The sequence below is a fragment of the Antrostomus carolinensis genome, unplaced genomic scaffold (genome assembly GCF_000700745.2).
Source record: "Antrostomus carolinensis isolate BGI_N321 unplaced genomic scaffold, ASM70074v2 scaffold21384, whole genome shotgun sequence".
Classification (NCBI taxonomy): Eukaryota; Metazoa; Chordata; class Aves; order Caprimulgiformes; family Caprimulgidae; genus Antrostomus; species Antrostomus carolinensis.
In genome coordinates this window covers 19,878-40,733 of record NW_010308944.1, presented here as the reverse complement: position 1 = coordinate 40,733, position 20,856 = coordinate 19,878, and positions in this window count along the sequence as shown.

Below are 20,856 nucleotides of genomic sequence, written 5' to 3'. Positions count from 1 at the left end.
AGGAAAGGCCTGCCCATTCCACACAGCAGCTTACTCCAAATCCCTGCATCTGTGAAGAAGTGACAAGCAGCTTCTGAAACAGACTTTAGAGGATGGAGGAGGATTATACTGGGGCAGAAATCAATAATACGAAGTGTAGAGGGGGACAAAAAGGTGGCTGGAGATGGTAAGAAGGAAACGTGCAAAGAAAGCAGGGAGAAATGACACTCTGGTAGGAGAATGAGCAACTCATTCTCTTGAAAATAACTTGTTTATATTTTTAAGCTTTTCTTATTTTCCCAGTGGATATAGTTATTTTTCAAAGTAAAATAACCAAGTAATAATTTAATTATGTTTCCTTCCAAGATTTCAAGCTAAGCGTAAACAAGAAAAATCCAGAGGGAAAATTAATCCAACTTCCTTTTTAAAGAGCGCTTCAGTTGTTTCTCCCCCCGCCCCTCTCCTTATATATTTTCACTGCTACTGTTCTTATACCCAGTATCTGTGGCGTTGCTGACACCAGCTGAAATATCTCAGTGATGGCATTTGTTAGAGCGAAAAACCTTTAGGATCACTGAAAATCACTTTTGATATAGAAATGATAAGTTCTGAGATTTGCAGTGTTTAAAAAATATTAATGACTTTTGACATTTTGGGAATGTTCCATATGGGCAAGTCAAAATGATGGAAAACAACTGAACCCACTTGCACTGAGATTTGATCTCTGGCAATTAATATTTGTGCTGCATGAGAGAATCATAAGGAACAAAAACTCTGTAACAACACTGTGGCAAACAGACTGGCAAACTTCCAAAGCTGTAATTTTTCCAGATGTTAAGTGCCTTTATTTTTTTTTTACCAACCCAGGTGAAGGAGTGACTTCAGAAAAACAGACAATGGAAAACATTGAATTCCCAAGGGATGGTTGGCATATAGAACCACCACTTTGCTGAATGTTCAGGTACCAGTGTGCTGAAACACAAGCAGTGTTAATTTGCATTAAGGGAAGTCAAAGGGTTTATCTAGGCCATAAAAGTAAAATATGTTTTATACATTTTAAAACATGCTTATGTTTTTGTAATAAAAATGTTGTGTCTTCAGCTGTTTTCAGGCTGGATTGTAATGAATGCTGAGTTAGCCTCTGTTGAGTTCAACAACAGACATCCTTGTAAATGGTGAGGATGAGCAGGAGGAGACCTGGAATCTTCTGGTTCATTCACATGAGGAGAGCCCTGGGGTGGTCTTTCATTGGAGAGCCATAAAAGCCTGAAGCCAGCTGTCTGCACCCCTGTTTTGTGCTGTTGGCTGCAGCATGTATAGCCTCGACTCAGTTTCTCTCTTGTTGCCACCAAAGCTTGAGGTTTACCAGAGGGGCCTTGGGACAGTGCAGGCAAAACCAGTGTTGCCCAATCCTTCCTTCTGGCAAACTGATGCATTGCTGTAGAAACTGCTTCATTGAGTGTTTAGTGTGGACATCTGTAAGCTTCACATCCCTATCTCCGAGTGCAGGAGGATCTGCAAGCTCAGCCTCTGATCACTCCTGTCAAGATTTACATGAGGCTGTCAGCACAGGGCAGGCTCTGCAGCCTGTTCCAGCCAGAAATCAAACACCTAGACTTTTAAGCAAAGTGGGATTTTCTGTAACAAGGCGTAGAATCAAGACTGAAATAGTTTGCAGGAAAGAGTGCCAGCTGGGTTTATATTTTGTGAGAAGAATAGAGGCTGTGTCATAATGATGAACTTTGCAGTCCTCTTCTTGCTCTTCTTCCCATATTTAGCTCCATGAGATTGAAGTGGAAGCCCGTGCTGTGCTCTGATGTTGGACCATGATGGGACGTGATGGAGAGATCTCCAGCAGGGTTTTCCTCTTATGGCTCCTCCAGCCAGATGGCTTCAATCTACTGACCAATTCTCTGTGCTTTGTGTGAGGTCTGTATGCAATTTAAATGGAGCCTGTTCTCAGCTAGTTTTGCCTTTTCTTGGCCCCCCTCCCCCATATGCACATATATTCCCAACTGACCCTTCTCATGCTTCCCCTTTTCTCTAACCATTCGGGGAAATTATGCTGGCACCATATAACGAATATATCAGCTGGATTCACCTCAAAGCCCTTCACTTCTGGATGCTTTCAGTCATCTAACTCCTCCGAGTATTTCTGAGAAGAGTGATCACTTAGGCAACTCTGCTCTTGATGTAGCTCTCAGAGTGATATTTCTTTGTGATGCTGCTGTTTTCCAGCTGGTTAGAAGTTTAGAATGTGGCCCTTCTTGTACACACCTACGTTTCCTACCACCCTGAGTCCCAGCACATTTGTCTAATCAACAGAGCACATTTATCTGAACCTTGATTTATCTTTGCAAATCTAGAAAAAACGTATTTGCTCTCTGCTTTAATTTTTTGCATTTTCTGATATTGTTCAGCATGAAAAACCTCAAATATAATGAAAAATAAAAGCAAGGACTGCCCTTCTCACTGCATTTTTATCACTTAACGCCAAAATTACAGTGAGTAGTAGACAATAGGAGACAGTCTTCTAAACAGAAGACAGTAGGAGACAATAGAAGAGTGATAACAGTACAAGACAGTAAGGCATCTCTGTTTGTTTTGTTTCAGTCATCATCAAGCTTGCTTCCTGGACTGGCATGTTGGAAAAAAGATCAGATGGACTGGACTGATGGTTGTTGGTCTATTAAAATCAGTTTTACTTCATCCTTAACTGTATGTACTTTTTGCTTTGCAATCTATTGCATTGCATTTTTTAGTGAATTCTTTGCTTTCACTAATCAGTGGCCTGGAAGAGACTTGAAAGCTGCTGGAAAATAATAGCGTTTGCCTCGCCGCCAGTCAGGTGAAAACACAATATGCACTTGCATTTCTTGTGGCTTCCTAATATGAGTCACAGCTGTCTGGATACCTTATCTTTTTCAAGACAGATAAGGGAAAAGGGAATTTCCCTTGGGGAAAGAAAGGCACGGGAGTACTGTTATGACACTTTCCAGTACTCCTGGTCCATTGGACTGTAGCATCTACATGGGCTTCTGCCATGTTTTGTGGCTCAAAGACTGATGAGGATTTCCAAAGTGGATTGCAGTGCGGTGCTGCTTCTCTTTTCATTGTATTTGCATTTCAATTTTGTCAGTTCTTTCTGAGAGAGGCATTCAGTGTCTGTGTGAGTGATAATGGTAAGCAACTCCCATTTTGATATCTGAGACATGAAAATAAACTCCCCTCCTGACCCCGAAGATACTTGTTTTTGGTAGCCTGCAGATCTAGTGTACAAACAAGAAGGACTGTGCCTTCATTCCCCCCGCAAAACAACAAAACAAAACTGTTAACTGTAATCTCACTGAGTCAATCAGAGAAGAATATGAGCTTGGCATGCAACAAGAAATCTGAGACAGCGCTCGGCAGAGATAAAAGTGAGATACTGATGGCCAGAGTTTAATTGGGTTTTCATAAAACATGCTGTTCTTCACAATTTGGCTAGCGCTTGATAGTTTCTTTTTATGAGTCTGGCAAGACAATGAAACTTCAAACCATTTGCTTTGCAACTGGAAAAATGAACCAGAGAGCTATTCAGAAGAGCACTAGGACTCCTTGTTTCTTGTATTAAGAAGAACCAATTCAGCAGCGACAGAATGAGAACCTCTTGCAGCCATACAAGCACAGTTTAGCAGTAAATCAGCTCAGCTGCGGTCCTCACCACATGATATTCTTTAGCTGCCACTGGGGAGAGTTCTGCTCATCTCCAGACAAGATTTTGACTTGAGTTAATATTTATTTCCGTTTTTACAGATGTGCTGTCCAGTGATGGATGGGGTGTGTTAACCTTGTACTGTTTCACACCTGGTCCACACCTGTTTGGGATCCCATTCCCTGCCCTACTGGACAGCAGCTCTTGAACTTTGCTGGATCCTGGATCTCAAGCCAACTGAGGGTGGTGAACAACTCTGAAAATCTTGGCCAGCGGGTTTTTTATTTTTAAAGTCAGAGAGGTTGATAGGTTTTGTTTTGTTCTTGACTGAATATTCATTCTCATGACAAAAACATTTCACAATAAGCTGTTTTCATTTGACAGCTCTTTGGCAGCACATGTGTGAAATAAGTTGGTTTTTTGTAGTCCAGTTCCTAGTGGGCGAGAATATTGCTGTCTCAAAAAGGCATTGGACTTTCATTGCACTCATTGATAGTTTAATCAAAGAAGTTATGGACTAAATACTCCTTAGAGTCTAAACTCGCTAGGGAATGTAGAAGTTGATCCTCCAGCACACTGTGAAGAAACTTGTTCTTGTCTTGCATGTGCAGCTCCTTTTGGGTAAGAAGGAGGCTTTGGTCTCCAGGGCTGTGGATTCAAGAGCATGAAATTCAATACAAAAATTTTAAAACAAAAAACAAATGGCATTGTTTAGAATCCTGTTATAGCATGTTTTTTTCATTTGCACTGCGGGAGCTTTAAATACTAGTATGTGAGCACTAGCCAAATTTAGGTTGGTCAAGACTAGAGAAGAACTGCAGGGAAGTTCAGAGAGACCCAGCGAAGCTTACTGAAAAGGAAGCTCAATGGCAAATTAAGTTCCCTGTAGAATGCCAGAAGATAAAGCATGGTGAGGAGAAAACTCATTTGCTCAGACATCTTGAAGTGCTCTAATTTAATTCTGTTCGTTTAGAAGAAGACCTGAGCAGCACTACTAGGTGTGCTCATCAATATTACTGAGGAGATACTTGATTAGGCAGTGTGTGAATGGCAAGTGTGTGGAGAGTCACTGTACTTATTAATAACTTAACTGAAAGCCAGAATATAATGTTCCAGGCTTTTAAACTAATATCAGTTCAAATTTGGACGGTGGACAGTTACTAAGTGAATTTTACATCCTCCCCTGACTTGTCTGGTAGCTTTTTCTAGATGTGAAATACTGAACTGTAGAGACCTTGGGACTGATACAGCAGAGCGACTCACATGTTCCACATCTGCTGGTTTCTGTCTGTACGGGCTAACAGAGGTGGCAGGTCAGGACTGAGGTGCATGGAAGGAGCTGTGCTGAGAATCCGAGACAGGAACAGCTGGGGTGTCGTAAGCGAAGGCCACGGCACGCCAGCAGAGATGGGATCACAGAGCTGAGTTGTGATTAACTTGTGAGTAGACCAGCATGTCACTGTGGCATTGGGGGCTATTGATCAGGGCTCAAAGGCTGGGCAATATGTTGTGGTCCCTGGCTGGAATAGTAGGAGAGCTGCAGGTCAGTATGAGGAGCATCTGCAGAGTTTGTTGTGGTGACACCAGGGAATAACAGAGAAAGGAGCAGAGTTGCCAGTCATGAACGAGGGGAACTCGTTGGCAGAACTCAAGTATTTCAAGGAACTGGTTAGTGCTAAGGTGCTTTCTTTTTCCTTGGACACCACTATGTATCAATCTTTCCTGGGGTTTTTTTTGCAATTTTCCTTTAAGAATCTAAATCCCCCTGAGCAGCAGGTGATCTTGACTATAATGTAGAGGAATAACCTTGTGAAAGCTTAAAAGAGAGCAGGTTATAAAAACAACCCTCTCTGCATGGCTTGAACCTGTCAGCATGACGCTGCCAACGACACAGCTGAAGGGGAACGTGGCAGGCTCCTTGGCTCTGAAGCAGAGCAGCCCACACAGCCTGCAAATGTTATGGGCCTGGCGTGGGTTTGGGGGAGGTGTGCCTGCTTTGCCAGGTGGGCCATGCATGGAAGTTGGATGCTTAAGTGGCCGTAAGCCTCTAATCAAAGCGATCGTTTGGAATCCCGCTTCTGCCAAGGGCTTGAGAGGGGTGAGGAGGGTGTATGAAAGTCCTGCTGGGCTCATCTCCAAGGTACAGGGTACTTCTGAGTGTCCTCTTTGGGACTAAATTATTTGCCCCTTGCAAGATGAAGTAACTCTTTGTAAGGATAGTTCTTTCTGCAAGTGGCTGCAGTGTGGAGTTGTACTGGTGTCCAGGCCTGGAGCAGTCAAAAAAACCTAGAAATCAAGTAGACGAGGGGCTGGGGAAGCTTGTGTCACTGAGGCCCAGGATGCTGGTCTGCCCAGGATGTCCTGATGTCCTGCTCAGGGTCAGTAGCCCTAGAGCAGGCATTACTGCAAACATTTCCATCCGGACAAATTTACTCTGTTTTTTCCTGTTGGCTTTGCTCCTGTCTCATTTGTGTTCCAGAAAAGGAGAATTTACCCGCTGCAAATCCAGGGCTTACGTGCAATTTTCCTGGAGCTTGAACAGTCAGCCAAATCAGCAGGAGCTTTTTGGAAATGACAGGAGCCAGCTGAGGTCAGTTTTGATCTGTTAGGAACTTTAATAAACCAGTCTTGATTTGGAGTCGCTTTCATTAGGCCAAGTCAGTAGGAACTCCAGAGAGCTGGCTGAAAAGGTGTAATTCCTGGTGAGGAGCTCTTGGATGGAAGTCACCTCTTAGATGAAGGAGTCAGGGCCATGCTGAGTTATTTGCTGCTAGAAGGGACTTTGTTCTCAACCAGCTGGACTAAACTAGGCTCTTTAAGTTTGTCTCAGCTTTCCTCATTGTATACTAAGACCCTTTCCAAACAGGCAACAATGGACCTATAGCTTTTGTGTAAGGAGTAGCAGAATTTACTATGCCACTTGTGGGTGCCCTGAGGCCAGGCTGGAACATTCTCTGCTCACAGCTGCTGTCTAATTCTACTGTGTAGTCCTCACTCCAGTTGTTGTATGGAGGTTTCTCTTGATCTTCAGAGATACTGCAGGAAACTATTTCCTCTCATTGTCCTCAGAGCCATCTATTTGGAGAAGAGTTTTCATACCATAGCATGACACGCGAATGTAGTGTACGTGGGATATTCATCACTACACGCGTAGTGCTGTGCTGTGGGATATTCAGCATGCCATGTCTCTAGCCAGGCAGTAGCATATGTGAACATGCCCTTGTGTCTGTCTGTTAAGGCAGCTCACCCTTTCTCCCAGGATTATTTTGCTTCTTCCTGTTTTCTGGGTTATTGCATCCTGATGAAAACATAAATTTTCTTGGGATGCTTCCAGGCTGTCCTGCTTCTAATGCAGCATCTGATCCATGTTCTTAGGTGACTAGCTGAGGATGCAAGCCACCTGGGTTCAATTCTCTGCTCTGCCACAGGCTTTCTGCATGATGTTGGCAAGTCATGAAGTGATTTTTCCAATATGCTTTTCTTGTGATCAATCAGATGACACATTTTTAGAAGCAAAAGTCAAACTCTAAGAGAATAGCAAGAGTAAGCTTTTGCGTGCTGGCAACTCATGAAGTACAGAGTACCTACGTGTGGTCTGTGTGGTTGTTCTTGAGAAATAATAGCTTAGAGTAACTGCTGAATGATCAAGAGCATAGCTACATTGGCAGAGCCACCTAGTGGGAATATGGTCTGCATGTCTAGAAGTCATTCTACTGGACTAGGGATTGTTTACTGCCTCCTCTCTTCCCAGCCTAGAGCCATTCCCTTGTTTACCCAGTGACAAAAATGAGGACAGTATAGGCTTCCATTGGTTTAAATGCATCTACATGAGGGTTTTTGTTGACACAGTTACATCAGCAGCCCTCTTTGGTAAATGAGCTTTGTGGTGTGAGACAAGCCTTAGTCTTTGAGTTCCTCAGGGACTTAACCATAACTGGGACATGATTGTGCCTCTGTTCCCTGTAGGTCTGTATGAAGATGAGCACATTAAAATTAAGAGTTGCTCAAGCTGTAGCTGAGGGGACCATTTAAAAACTTCATACAGTATCATTCAACCAAGATTTCATAAGATGTTCAGTTTATAAGTTGACTTGAAACATGTGCACTTGATAAGTAGAAGTGAAAACACGCACAAAGTGGAGAAGTAGATCAGTTCAACATTTTCCAAATTCTAAATATCCTTTGCAATGCTACTAAAGATACCCATGTTTACATACAAGGAAGGAAAATGTAAAACAGGAGAGCATTAAGGTGATCTGTTTACTTTTAGCTAGTCACTCGGCTTGCACAGTGTTTTGGTCGTTGGTTCTCAGTCTTGTCTCTCAAATGGAGAAAAATCATTGAATTGGGGATTCTGAAGGGGCAAGTGTGGATAATGGCACTTTACAGTAACTCTGAGGCCTTCCAGCTGATCTTTGTTAGTGTCTTTTACAGGGCCAGTAGTTCTGAGACTTAGAGTGCAGTTAGGTCTCTTTCAAAACAGAGTAGTGGAATGGATCCAACTCTATCCTTGAAAGCTTGTGCTGGTGGAAGCTCTGTGACCTGATCCATTCCTCCACAGATCAGGAGCTTTTTCCAGTGTGGCCTGTAAAAGCATCTCCTTCTCTTGGCCTGAAAACTGGTGGCCTAGTTCACCTACCACTTTTGGCTTCAGGAAGAGGCCCTGATCCCACTGGTTTCAGAAATAAACATTCCTTGTGGCTGCTTCTCTAAAGTCAGCATTTCACATCAGTTCATACTTGGCCTTTATACTTTCAAAGCAGCTTTGTTTTTTTGTGTTTTGTTTTTTTTTGTTTGTTTTGTTTGTTTTTTTGTTTTTTTGTTTGTGTGTTTTTTTCTTCCCCCCCCCCCCCGGGTGCTAGGGAACAAGAGGTTCAGAATGTCTGGTAATGCAAGAGCAGTGTGATGTCAGGGGCTATGTGGCTGGCAGCATGGTGTAAACATGCTTGTCTTATAAGCAAAGGAAGTTCTTAGAAAGCCATGGAAAGACTACCTGGAAAATCAACAAAGGTGTTACATGTGAACGAGCCACCTTCCCTTTTGCAGCTCTCAAAATGGTAGCTCTCCTGCAAGGTAGTTTGGGCATTTTAGGGAGTGGTAAGTGAACCACACCTCTTCTTCCAAATTCTTCTCACTGACCCACCGCTGCGCCTTAATTCTGCCAAGGAAAAATCTTTTAAAGTTCAGTGTCAACAGGCAAGTGCTGTCTGTTCTCTGTAAGGACAACATGTATCTGAGAGATCTAAAAATATCATCCTGCATTGAGAACTAAAAAATCTGTGTCCTCTGTAGGGACCCGAGTTACAGAGAGTAACTAAAATACCAAACCTATTAACTTTGTCCAGTAATAAATTGCTGGCAGCACGTGAAGGCAGTTTTCGGAAAAGACTAGTTCTCATTCTTGGTTCCCTAAATTGATATATCTGTCTGTCCACTTACCTGCCTACCTCTACTGGGCATACGTGAGGTGACAGTGAGGAATCACAGAATCACACAGAATCACAGAATGTCGGGGATTGGAAGGGACCTCGAAAGATCATCTAGTCCAATCCCCCTGCCAGAGCAGGAACCTAAATGAGATCACACAGGAAGGCGTCCAGGCGGGTCTTGAATGTCTCCAGAGAAGGAGACTCCACAACCTCCCTGGGCAGCCTGTTCCAGTGCTCTGTCACCCTCACAGAAAAGAAGTTCCTTCTGAAATTTAAGCGCTAGATTCTTTACCTGTGAGCTGTGCCTGGCACCGACAGCTGAGGGCAGATCGTCAGGAAGCAACATGCAACTTCCTTGTTATATGGGACAGTCATAGTGTGAGTTAGGGTATGCTAAGGGCGATTTTCTCTTATGCTGTTGATGGATAAACTCCACAGACTCTTAATCTGATGAAGAATCAGATCATAAAACAGAATTCTGTCGAGAACTCTGCCCCTGCTAAGACATCTTTCCCCTAGGAAACTCTCCACTGTCCTTTTGCACTCACAGTCCTGACAATATGCAAAATGGCAGGGATGGAAAAAAGGCTGATGAGTGGTATCTAGTTTCCAGGCCATTTCTTCAGCTCAGGAGTCTTTCCATCCCATCTCACTCCCTGTGTTTTCATAAATGGCAGAGAGGAACTGGACTGTAGCGTACAAGTCATGTTGCTTTTATTTTTTTTAATAGTATACAGTGTACACTGGATTGTGACATGAACTGCAAATGCTCTGTAAAGGGTTTTTGCCCTTCAGTACAAAGATTTCAGTCTGTACCCCAGTACAGCTGTGCCTGTCTTCCAAGAGGAGGCCTCAGCACGGGGAAACGCATCCTAGGAAGGCAGAACAACAGGGCAGGAATTAGTGAGATGAAGGGGAGAACGGCTCGATACTAATGGCTGTATAGGCTCTGACAGCCTCACACCAATGGGCCACTCTCCTCTACGGGGAGTTTACGAGGCCTTGGCTTGTGTGGCCACCTCCACTTACGAACGAAAATTAAAACCAGATTGATGTCCCCCTCCCAACAGCAGCTGCCTGTTTTTTTGCATAAATTGTGCTCCCCTGCCCCTCTCCAGGGGAGCTCCATAAAATAAATGGATTCATTACATACGGATTTCCTTTTCCTTCTTCTCTGGAGAAACAAAGAGCCTATTAGACACAATATGGAAATGCACATACGCATGCACACACGTGCAGACAGCGTGAAAATGTGCACGTGCACATGCGGTGTGTGAGCTCCCTCCCATCTCCGTACCCAGACAGTGCCATAAAATACGTGCAGAAAACCCCTCTGCTTTATGTGCACAGCTCTGCCAAACACACAAGCCTGTATTCATTCATGCAGATCTGCAACTTAAATTCTAAACTAACAAGGACAGGAAAGCCCAAGGCAAGTTGCCTCCTCCCAGAAGGTGCAGCACTGAGACTGTGCTGAGTGGGGGTTGCTTTCTTTCGCCAAAGCCTCCCCTAGTGCCCAGGAGCTGTGTTTTTACCAAAAGCAGAAGGGCCCCACCATGCTCAGAGCAGGGCTTGTGACAGGCTTCACGCATGGGACATCGTAACCACAGGAGCTGGGAGGCTTACCAGCTCTCCCTTCAGCTGAAGTAGAGGAGGGTGCTTTGTGGCTGAGAAAAGGCAGAGGCATGAAGATGAGGAAATGGCTGGGAGCCCTTCATTCCTCTCATCTCCAGGTGGCGGCAATACTGGCACAGGAAAGAGCTGGAAAACACACCTTCCCTGGAAAGCTCTGCCTGTGTGCAGCAGCCACAGATGCAAATCTCACACACCTGCATACCTGGGTGAGGGGCACACTGGAAACCCCTCGCTGAGCAGGTTACACAAAGTTAGGAGATGTGTACATTCACCTTCAAGATGCTGCCATAAGACGTTGGCCTCAGGACAAGAGTGTAGCATGTGGGTATGTTCACACTGTATGCTAAACCGGGGTCAGAGCCTGGGTTTGAGCACTAACTTGCTTCCCATGCAAATTGTGAACGCTCTGACCCTCAGGTCCAAATCCCTCCAACTTCAGTGGGAAAGCCTTTGGGGCTCTGAAAGCCCGGCCTTGGCAGGGTGCTGTGCTGTAGAAACAAGAGCCAAATTACAACAGCTCTGGGAAATTGCTTGTAACTTTTGCCAGCTCCTAGATACCTCTGCTCACCTGACTGGAGAGACAGGAATGGAGTGGAGGCAGAAGGAGAGCTGCTTTCTCTCCCTGGCACCAGGGGATACTGTGCCCTGGGACAAGGGAGAAGGACACAGAGCTCAGCTGGAGGATGTGAGGCAGGCACGATGGTGACATTTGCTGGGTCAAAGCCTAGGACCATGCTAAGGACATGCCACTAGTGCCTGAGCTGCTCTGAACTCTGCCAAAGCTCTCATGTTCGAGGGGAGGAACTGAACATAAATCTCCTTTTTCATCCAGAATTCATACTACTATGGAGCACTTTTTAGCCTTTTAGTCTTTTTAGGAAGTGGCAGTGTAAATTTAGAAGGACATAGCAGCAGGCTGGAGGCAAGAGAGACCCATTCAAAATCGAGGGGTGGGTAGAGCAACATTGCCAGCAGAAGGAGTTCAGATACACGATCCAAGACTCAAATATCTCAAATCACAAATGTCTCAGTAGTGTAAGAAGATACTGGTGTTTTTCTCAGGCCTGCAATATTGGGCTTTTGGGTTACAGTCAGGCTCCATGGCTAACTTTTCCTGGCAGCTATGGATAATGAACTTTCGTAAAAGAATAAATGCTGCATTTTTGCTCTTTGATTCTTGGTTTCTGAGCCTTAGAGTTGCCTTCAAATCACATTTTGTAGTTTTTCCCACAGTGAAGAGTACTAGAAACTTCTCTCATTTAGAAAACATGTTGCATTTGGGTCACAATTTTCAGTTTTCCCCATAGTCAAGAGGACTAGAAACTTGTCTTGTGTAGAAAATGTTTTGCACCTCATCATCTGTCATCAGGATCTGGAGCTTTAAGAAAAAACAGGAACAGTATAATGAGATCCACAACACATCACAAGCACTGGCAATGCTACTTCAAATGGCTTCACTTCACTGGTATCTGCAAGGACTTTGTATACACTAAGATGATGATTGCAATCTTGACCCTGGAAATGCTGGAACCTTAAAATGGACAAACTGGGTGAGCCCCAAAATCAGTTTATTCCCAGATCCTGTCTCTGATGCTCTGATGCTTTCTCTGATGCCTTTGCCAGATGCTTCAGGGGAAGGTGCAAGAACTTTGCAGTAGGCAGATGTAACATAATCTGTTCCACACTTAACATCACTTTCTGGTTCCTACCCATTAGAGATGGGACTGGGACCAGGAATACCAATTTTAGCATCTTTTCCAAAAGCATTGTTAGCTGTCATTATGCTTTTTTCCCCCTTCTCATCTTTTTGTAGGGTTTGCTAAATTCTTGGCTTCCCTAGCGTCCTGTATTAAGGATGGCTTAGTCCAATTACAGATGATATGAAGGAAATTATTTACTTTAATGAAGTTTGAGCTGGTTGCTTCTTCATCTTATTGCATATCTCTTCACCCTTGCGTGTCCAAGGACAACAGCCACACCCAGTTGTCTTTCTCTCTGTGAGTATTTTGTGTGCTTCCATGAAGATGCCTTCTGGTTGCAACAATGCATGGTACTGGGCATTTGTGCCAGTGCATCCCTTTGCTCGAGTCTCCCATGTACTTTACCTGCTTTCTTTTACAGACTCTGCCTCCCCCGAGTGTTTTTCCCTCCCTCCATGTGTTACCTGACAGCTGAGGCACTCAGCTTGGACTGAGACAGCCTCTGGTCTGTTTCCTGCTGTGACCTTTTGCATCAGCATCTGCTCCTCTTTAGACTGTAAGTTTTGTGTCAGGGATGAGCTGCTGTGTATGTATGTTTGTGCCTGCAAATCATGGTTTCAACTGGAACCTCTGTGTTCTGCTGTAGTGCATACAGCAATGAGTAATAATTCACACTGAAAAAAACCCTGCTCTGCCATTCACAGGGCTGAGTTGAGAGCTCCTTCTTGGTGATCTGGTGCCCAGGTTTGGTGGTGGGGCTCATCTCCAGAGCACAATGAGGCCAGTGGCTTGGAAGGGATGCGATGCTCCCAATTCTCCATGGGAGAGCAGAGGGCACACCAATCTCTCTAGAAACATCCTGCCTCTGTCTCCCTTCCTCGCCCCTTATCTCTGAGGACATTTCTATGCAAATAGGATCAAAGGCTCTGAGATGCAAGATAGACTGCCTGAATATTCACTGGCAGGCAGTGACAGGCGGTGCACTTCAGAGCAACCCATCTTCAGCTCACAAGTGAATGAGGAAGAGGGATGGATGCCAGGGATCAAGCCCTGACCCTTCTCTGACAGTCACCCCTCTTTCTTACACCTGGGAGGCACTTGCTGCTGTTTGTTGAACCAATACCTCCCCTCTGAATGGAAAATCCATCTGGAGATGTGCCTGTGATATCTGAGACTTGTAATTCACGGTATGTTGGCCAGTTCTGCAAACTGGAGCAGGAGCACAAACAGCCCCTCATGACTTGCCAGCCATGTGTGGGGTTCAGTAGTCACACCATGTGTGGGCTTCTTGGTTCTTAGAGAGGAGAAACCTTTCCCAGCATGAATGGAATTGTGATGAGGCTGAGAGGTAGGAACGGGGAGGGGTGATGGCTCCCCAATTTGTATCTGAGCAAAGAGGCAGATGAGGTTTGATAACTTGTGGATTTGCTCAGGCCTAGGAGCTGGTGGGGATTTGGAGGTGAGGAGCTGAGCAGCTGGCAAGGGAGCCAGTCTGCTGGAAAGAGGGGGGAAGATTTTGTCTGTGCTTGTATGGAGCTTTTTTGTCTTCCTCCTCACTGCAGTCTGCCTCCAGGGACTGGGACTGCAGCTGCCACCACAGAATTCAGCCTGGGCTTCCTCTTGGAGAATAGCTTGTGGCTTTGATCAACCATAGCTGTGTGCCTCCATCCCTGCCTGCTCCCTGGGCATGGAGTTTGGCTGTTCAGACAAGTGAAGGCTTGCCTGGGGGCGGATGCAAACCCTGCTGCTGTGACAGCCCTGCCAGAGCCAGGACTTGCTCTCAAGGCAAGGAGGAAGATGCTGCCAGGCCCAGTTGCCTCTGGTCTGCGGTGGGTGTTCAGCTTCAGTAGATCAATTCTGTTGCCCAGACCACTCTGCAAGTCCTCGCATGGGAAGAAAGGGCCAAAGGAGCCTTGAAGACAGCCGTGTCCTGGCTCTCAGGGGAGACCAGGCATGTTCTGAGAGATGGGTCGGACACACAAATGACCAAGGCAGTGGGAGGGGAACACGGTGCATCTGCCAGCCTGTCTTCTGTATCTGTCCCAGTGAAGGAAGCAGAAGGCTCCTCCTGTGTATTTGTCACGTCCTGGCAAATTACCTGTGTCTAGTCACTCCTTCTTCAGCAGCTGGGGCATACAGCAATAAAATCTTCTGAGTTTCAGGCAGTGCTGTTTTCAGGTTCATCTGTTCTCTGTCCCAGCTGGCGATCCCCTAGAGGAGGAGGATATAGCAACGACGGGGAGGGTAATATTCAGACTGTTTACAGTCTATTAACATCTTTCCTGCCCATCACATACACTATGCCTTGGGTTAGCAGATCTCAGGAGTGCATGTTGGAAACCATCCCGAGGTTGTCTTCTTTGGGCTGCGGTGCCCATCACTGTGATACCTGGGCACTACCCAAATTGTTGAGGGCCTGAAGCTGCAAACTGGCTTTTGGATAGGCCCACTGGCCCTGCCTACATCCAGACACAAAGCCACAGCTATCCTCTGGTTTGCAGACACGACGTTTTCTCCCAGTAGTAGAAGTCTGAAGGTAGACTCCGGTCTGGCAGCCTGCATGGCCTATTAAAAACCAGCCTTATAAAATATGAGCTAGGAAGCAAAATGCAGTGACATAAGAGGAAGAGGAGGAAACCACCAATTAGGAACAGCCCCCGAGGGGATGCTTTCTCAGGAGCCAGGAGGCACTCTGCCAACAGGGCTTTTGGAGCTGGATGGGGCTGGCTGGGGAGGGCAGAGCTGGGGGTAACTGCCTCAAACAGAACCTTTCTGCAACTGGGAGGGCTGGTCCTGCAGCCCAGGAGCTGCTGCCCCTGAGGTAGGGTGGCGAGGGATTGCTTCCCAGCTGGGCAAAGGCTAGCACCCAGGAGTAGGGAGGAAGAGCAGGAGGAGCACTGGGAAGGTACAGCTCTGCTTAGCCTATGGCAACCAGCTAGTGATGGGGAATTCCTTCCTCCAGAAAACAGCTTTGCCAAGGAGCAGCTGGGATTAGCTTGCAAAGCTCTCCTGATATCCAAGTTTCCCACAGAATGGCAAATGTGCCCGACCACAGGGCTGCTGCAGGCAGGCTGGGGCCCTGAAGTGAGCAGAGAGAGACGTCCCTCCGTGCAAAATGAACTGAACCCACAGCTGGTGTCCAGCTCCAGAGGTGGCCTCTGACACCATCAGGTGTAGGTTAGTAGAGAAAAAGGACACAAGGTCTGAGCTTTGCTGTTGGGAGTTTGGTAAAAGCCAGGGGATTATTGTTTAGTTCTTGGCTGGTTGTGTTGTTGTGGCTGGCTGGGAGTCAGGGTTATTGTCCGTTGGTGATGGCAGAGCGTGGTTTGTGGCAAGGGCCGCGCTCCTGATAAGCGCTGAGACACTGAGGGCTGAACAACCGGGATGTGGCTTGTGGAGCAATGCCATGTGCTTTCTCCTGGAGAGGAGTGGGTGTTCAGTGTGGCTGTTATTTGCTCCAGTCTGTCTTGTTTTTCAGTCTTCCTGGAGATGCCAGCTTCTTACCAGCTTAGGGACCTGCTTAGGCAGTGGGGTCTGGGGGGAGGACAAGGTAAAATACTTACTTGGGGCCACTGGGTGCTGTGTACAGGGACCGTCCAGGGACTGCAAAGAGAAGGGCCTCCAGCAGGCAGCCTGAAGCACCTGAAATCCCATCTACTTTTTGGGGTGCCAGCAGGAACTTTGTCAGAGATTTAGGTCCCACTGTTTTCTCAGCAATGAGGTGACTCCTCAACTGGCTGCCCAGACAGTTTTTAACATACCCTGTGGTCACCATTTACTACCCTTGTAGTGGGCACCTGGCTGATCTCTACAGGTGTTCAGGGCTTTGCTTCAACTCTTTAACAATTGGGTCTGTGCTTTGGGAGCAGCTCAGCCTTCCTCACTGATCCCCCTGAGTGAAAGGACACATGGGTGGTGCTTCAGGTCAGATCTGCCAGGAGAGGTTCGTTGCAGTAATAGTGAGCACAGTGGCCACCCAGAGCACTGTGGCAATGTAACATGAAGTGTTTTGAAGATGCTGTAAGTTACAGCTGCTTAAATATTTGCTTGGCTTGAAGCAGGGACCGAGATCTCAGTCTCTAGTGTCCTGGACATTTTCCCCATCCTGCAAGTTTCTTTGTGGAGGTGCTCTCCTTCTTCCCAAGGAGCTGTTTCATGTCTTGTAAGGGATTCAGTATTCATTAGGTGAGGGGTTTAAGCACAGGCCTCATCCTGTCAGATGAACCACAGCAGTGTAATGAATAACTCTCTCTGGTCCACTTGATGCAGACCATGAATCTGGGTCTCCCACATCCTTCTTGAGTACCTAACCTGTATGATCTGCCAGCCCTGATAAGCTTCCACAGAAAGGTTAATTTCCAGTAAAGTGATATTCTTCCAATTAAAAAAAAAGACCTTACTGAGAAATATCAGATAAGATCTAGTCCAGACATGTCAGTTTTCTTCCCAGAAGAGTATCTGCACCAGAAATAATCTTTCATCAGCTGAAAGATCTCATAGAGAAAAAAAAATGCACTGCAAAGTTATCAGTAAGCATTTTGCCTACTAGTATATGAAAGTGAAAAAACAGAAAGGAGCTTTAGTTTGACACACCAGGTAACAAAATTAGGCTGTGTAGTATTTTCTGCCTGGCTACCCGTATCTAATATGAACAGCATGGTGAAAAGGGAAACAAGAAGTGGAGAGATGTTAGAAAGCTGTCTTCTGAGTCATTGCAGAGTGAACAGGAAGTCCTGATGATTCAGGATTTGGCACTTTCCCTTGCTGAACCCAATGGCACATCCTAGTGCCAGGAGGAACTAGGCTGTAGGAAATGCTATCTTCCGGCTGAGATAACAGACCTGTGATCTTCCTCTTCATCAATGGGGAGTCCAGTGATACTTTTCTTGAGAAAGTGAAGCCCTGTTCATAGAATCCTGGCCAAGACTCTGCGTGGAAGTTTTCACCAACTCAGGTTCCAGTCTGCAGTGAAATCTCTACTTATTTCAAACACATTTTGCTCTGTGATAGCGTGCACGTGCATTAATTTGTTAATCTGTTTGAGGAACTAGTTCTCTCACTCATTAGGACAAGTTATGTTTGTACTTTTTGTTATGTTACCTAAAACGTTTATTTTTCTCTGTCTTTGAAGTGTTGAGATGCACAGCCACTCTCATTGGCTGTTTGTGGACAACACTGTTGCTTGGTGTGTGCATTTTGCTCCAGATAAAGTCGCATCTCTGCTCTTCTAACTCCCTTTTGGAAAGAAATGTTACTATGAGGAAGCTTCTTGTGACCCTCAGTCTGCTTTATGGATGCTGTGAGCCTCAACTGTTGGGATGCAATGAAGTTAATTAATAATGGCAATCATTATTCTTTCTCTGCTGATCATTTTTGGAGCAGTACTCTGCTATTGTGCTTCTCCAGCTGTCTCTCCTCCTCCCCCCTTCCCCTCTGCCCATCCCTTGGCATGGCCTGTACATCCCACTTGCCCACTGTCTGGGTACCTTTGGGGAAGCGCAGATATGTCTACAGTCCCAAATCCTGCAGTGACTTGTTGAAAGTGTTCCAGCAGTGGTGAAAATCTTATCTTTCATAGCCAACTCAACAAAAAGGAAGGGCTGTGCATGGATGACTCATTTAATTTCCCTTTGCTTGTAGCAGAAGCAGCTAAAGGATTTCCAGCCAGTTGCCCCATTAGCCAGGGTGTCTTGCTGCAGATCTGTTGGAATTGCATACATAGCAGCAGTCATGGTTGTTGCACCGGTGAGCTAAAGAGAGCACTTGAGGCTTTTGAGCAGCAAAGATAGAGTCCCAAGAAAGAACTAACATATGGAAACCATCCAGACCGTCCCCAGCTTGCTGGCTGTTGCAGGCCTCATCGCCACTGCCTCTGCCAAGCCTGACCATAGGAGTGATGTCAGTGAGTCGCTCTGTGGGGTTCTGGAGAGCAGTGAAATGCACCCAATGAAGCCAATGATGACATTTCCAGTCCTGAGGGGGTTACACGACCATGGATTGCCCCCACGCCTACTCTGTTGGATGCAGATCTGGCAGCAGGACCCTTCAGCTCCTTGAGTCTAACTTGTTAGATCTGGGAACAGAGCCAAGGGGGAATGGAGACTTCAAATGGTGTGAATCCCAGCTGCATGCCTGCTTAGTAACATAGGTTTTTGTAAATACGTTGTCCATGGCTCTGTGCTCTCTGCTTGGTTTTTTGCTGTATGCAGAGGCCTGTGTGGGAGCTGGGGCCACCCTTAGAACCACTGACCCACTGTGGCCAGGAAAGTTGTGGAAAAGCTGAAGTTATCATCCCCAGGGCTCTACCAGCCACGTCCCAGGTGCTGCTCTTCATGACTGAACAGTGGGAGCAGAGGTTGCCATGAGTCCTGCAGCAGGGAAGGCAACAAGCCTCTGTTCATCTTCTTAAGCAGCCACCCAGTGTCCGATGCACTCTGTCTGCGTCTGCTGGGCAGCTGTGCTGCAGTATGCTGAATAGTGAAGACCTTAAGACCAGACAAAGCTTTGAGGAGAAAAAAAACTTACATTAGAGACAATGTTATTGTAGATTCAATTTGGGTCAAAGGCTTTTCCTCCATCCTTCTGAGATGTACCTGACCTCAGATCAACCTGGCATTGAGCTGAGCATGATGCTGAGGATCCTGTGTCCATGTTTTGAAGGGGTAGTGTGTATGGATGAAGCCAGCTCCACTTCCTGCTTTATCCCTACGTACCCCCACAGCCCCCGCTGGGTTCGGTGGGTGGAACAAGAGCTCTTCCAAGCAGTGGTGCCAAACAACTGGAGCAGGATGCCAGGGCTCCCCTTCCAGCTCTAGGAAAGGAATTGACCTAATGGATGAAGCAGGCCCCTGGGAGGCAGGACTGCTGAAATCATGTCCTAGCAGTGGGTGGGGGTGAGGTTGGGTGGCCAGGAGAGGGGTTGAGGAGCCAGGAGTCATAGCCTGTAGCCTTATCCGTAATGGAGAGTCTTTTTCTGATTGTGGCAGTGAAGAATGTGGGTCAGGATTTATCTGTATTATGGACAACCCACCCAGAAGCTTTGTTTGCCTTTGATTCTGGTCTGGGTTCAGTCAACTTTTGTCTGAGGCCAGATCTGAACCCACTCCTTTCCCTTTGAAATGGTTTTCCGCTATTGGCATAAATAAGAAAAAAATGACTTCATTGCCTCCCTGAGTAAACAGGTCCCACTCCTTCCTCAGAAAATGAAAGCCGAGGATTCGTTTTCCTCAGGACCCAAAGCAGATGAATCAGAAAGCAGAACTTTTTGTGTGTGTGAGGCTGAGCTGGGCTGACAAGAGCAAGTGAGCTGAATGGGGATGGCGGAAGCAGCGTCAGAAGCTGGCACCTCCGCGCGCCGGGAGAGCGGCATGTGCTGGATGCAAACGCGGCCGAGGAGGATGGAGGCCTCCAGCTCCGGGCCTCCAGATAGTTCAGCTGTTGAGTCAGCTGGGCCCGGGGCTTTGCAAAACAGCGAGGGGGCAAGGGTGAGCAAAAAGCCGAGAGCGTGCGTGTGCGAGAAAGAGGTTTCGCCTCTGGCAGCGGGCCAAAGGAGCGGTTATGTTACTGCAGCCCTTGGAGACACACTTGCAAACACGCACGCTGGCTTGCACACGCACGCTCTTGCTCACACACACGTCCCACTAACAGCACATGGAGGCTGCTCCCAGAGGCCAGCCCTGCTTCATGCTGGCCGCTGTTAATGGCCAACATCTGTCGAGGTAGCTGGGGTGGAGAGACAGCTGGGGCTGGTGAGCCCTTTCCCTGGCTATGAGTGAAGGGGAGGGCTGAGGGCTGGGGTGGGCTGGAGTAGGTTTGCACTCCTGCTTCCTCTGCAGAGAGCAGAGCTTGAGCAGTTCTCTCTCTTTCATGTTTTGTGTGTTAAAGAGCTGCTGAAAGACAACAGTATGAAACCCCCAAAACCAAAGGTCTGTGGCTGCGCCAGGCCATAATAGCCAAGCAGGTTTTGCCAGCCCAGCCTGGCTTTACCAGGAGGCCTTAGCTTTGATACGGAGCATGTGAGCACAGATAGCCTCGATATATGTTGTTAGGAAGGATTCATTATTCTGATTAAGGGATTTTTCAAAATGGATGTGGGCTGTTTACAGACTTGGGTTTGTCTGACCTTCGCATTGGCAGAACTGGGGAGGAGGCAGCATCCATCCCGTGGCCCAGCAGCAGACCTCCCTGCAGAACATCGGTTGCGTTTTGGCCCCTGGGGAGGAGCATTCAGTGGTGTGTACCGCTGGGTGATGGTGACCCTGCTAGAGGGTGTGTGGGTTTGGCCCGCTGCTGGCTGTGGTGGTCTTGCTCTTTGCATGTTCCCCGAGGTCTGACATTAAGTGAGGTGGGGTAGAAAACGCACTGGTGGGGAAATATGGGAAAACATTGCATTTTTTAAGCTACAGCCATTCTTCATCTG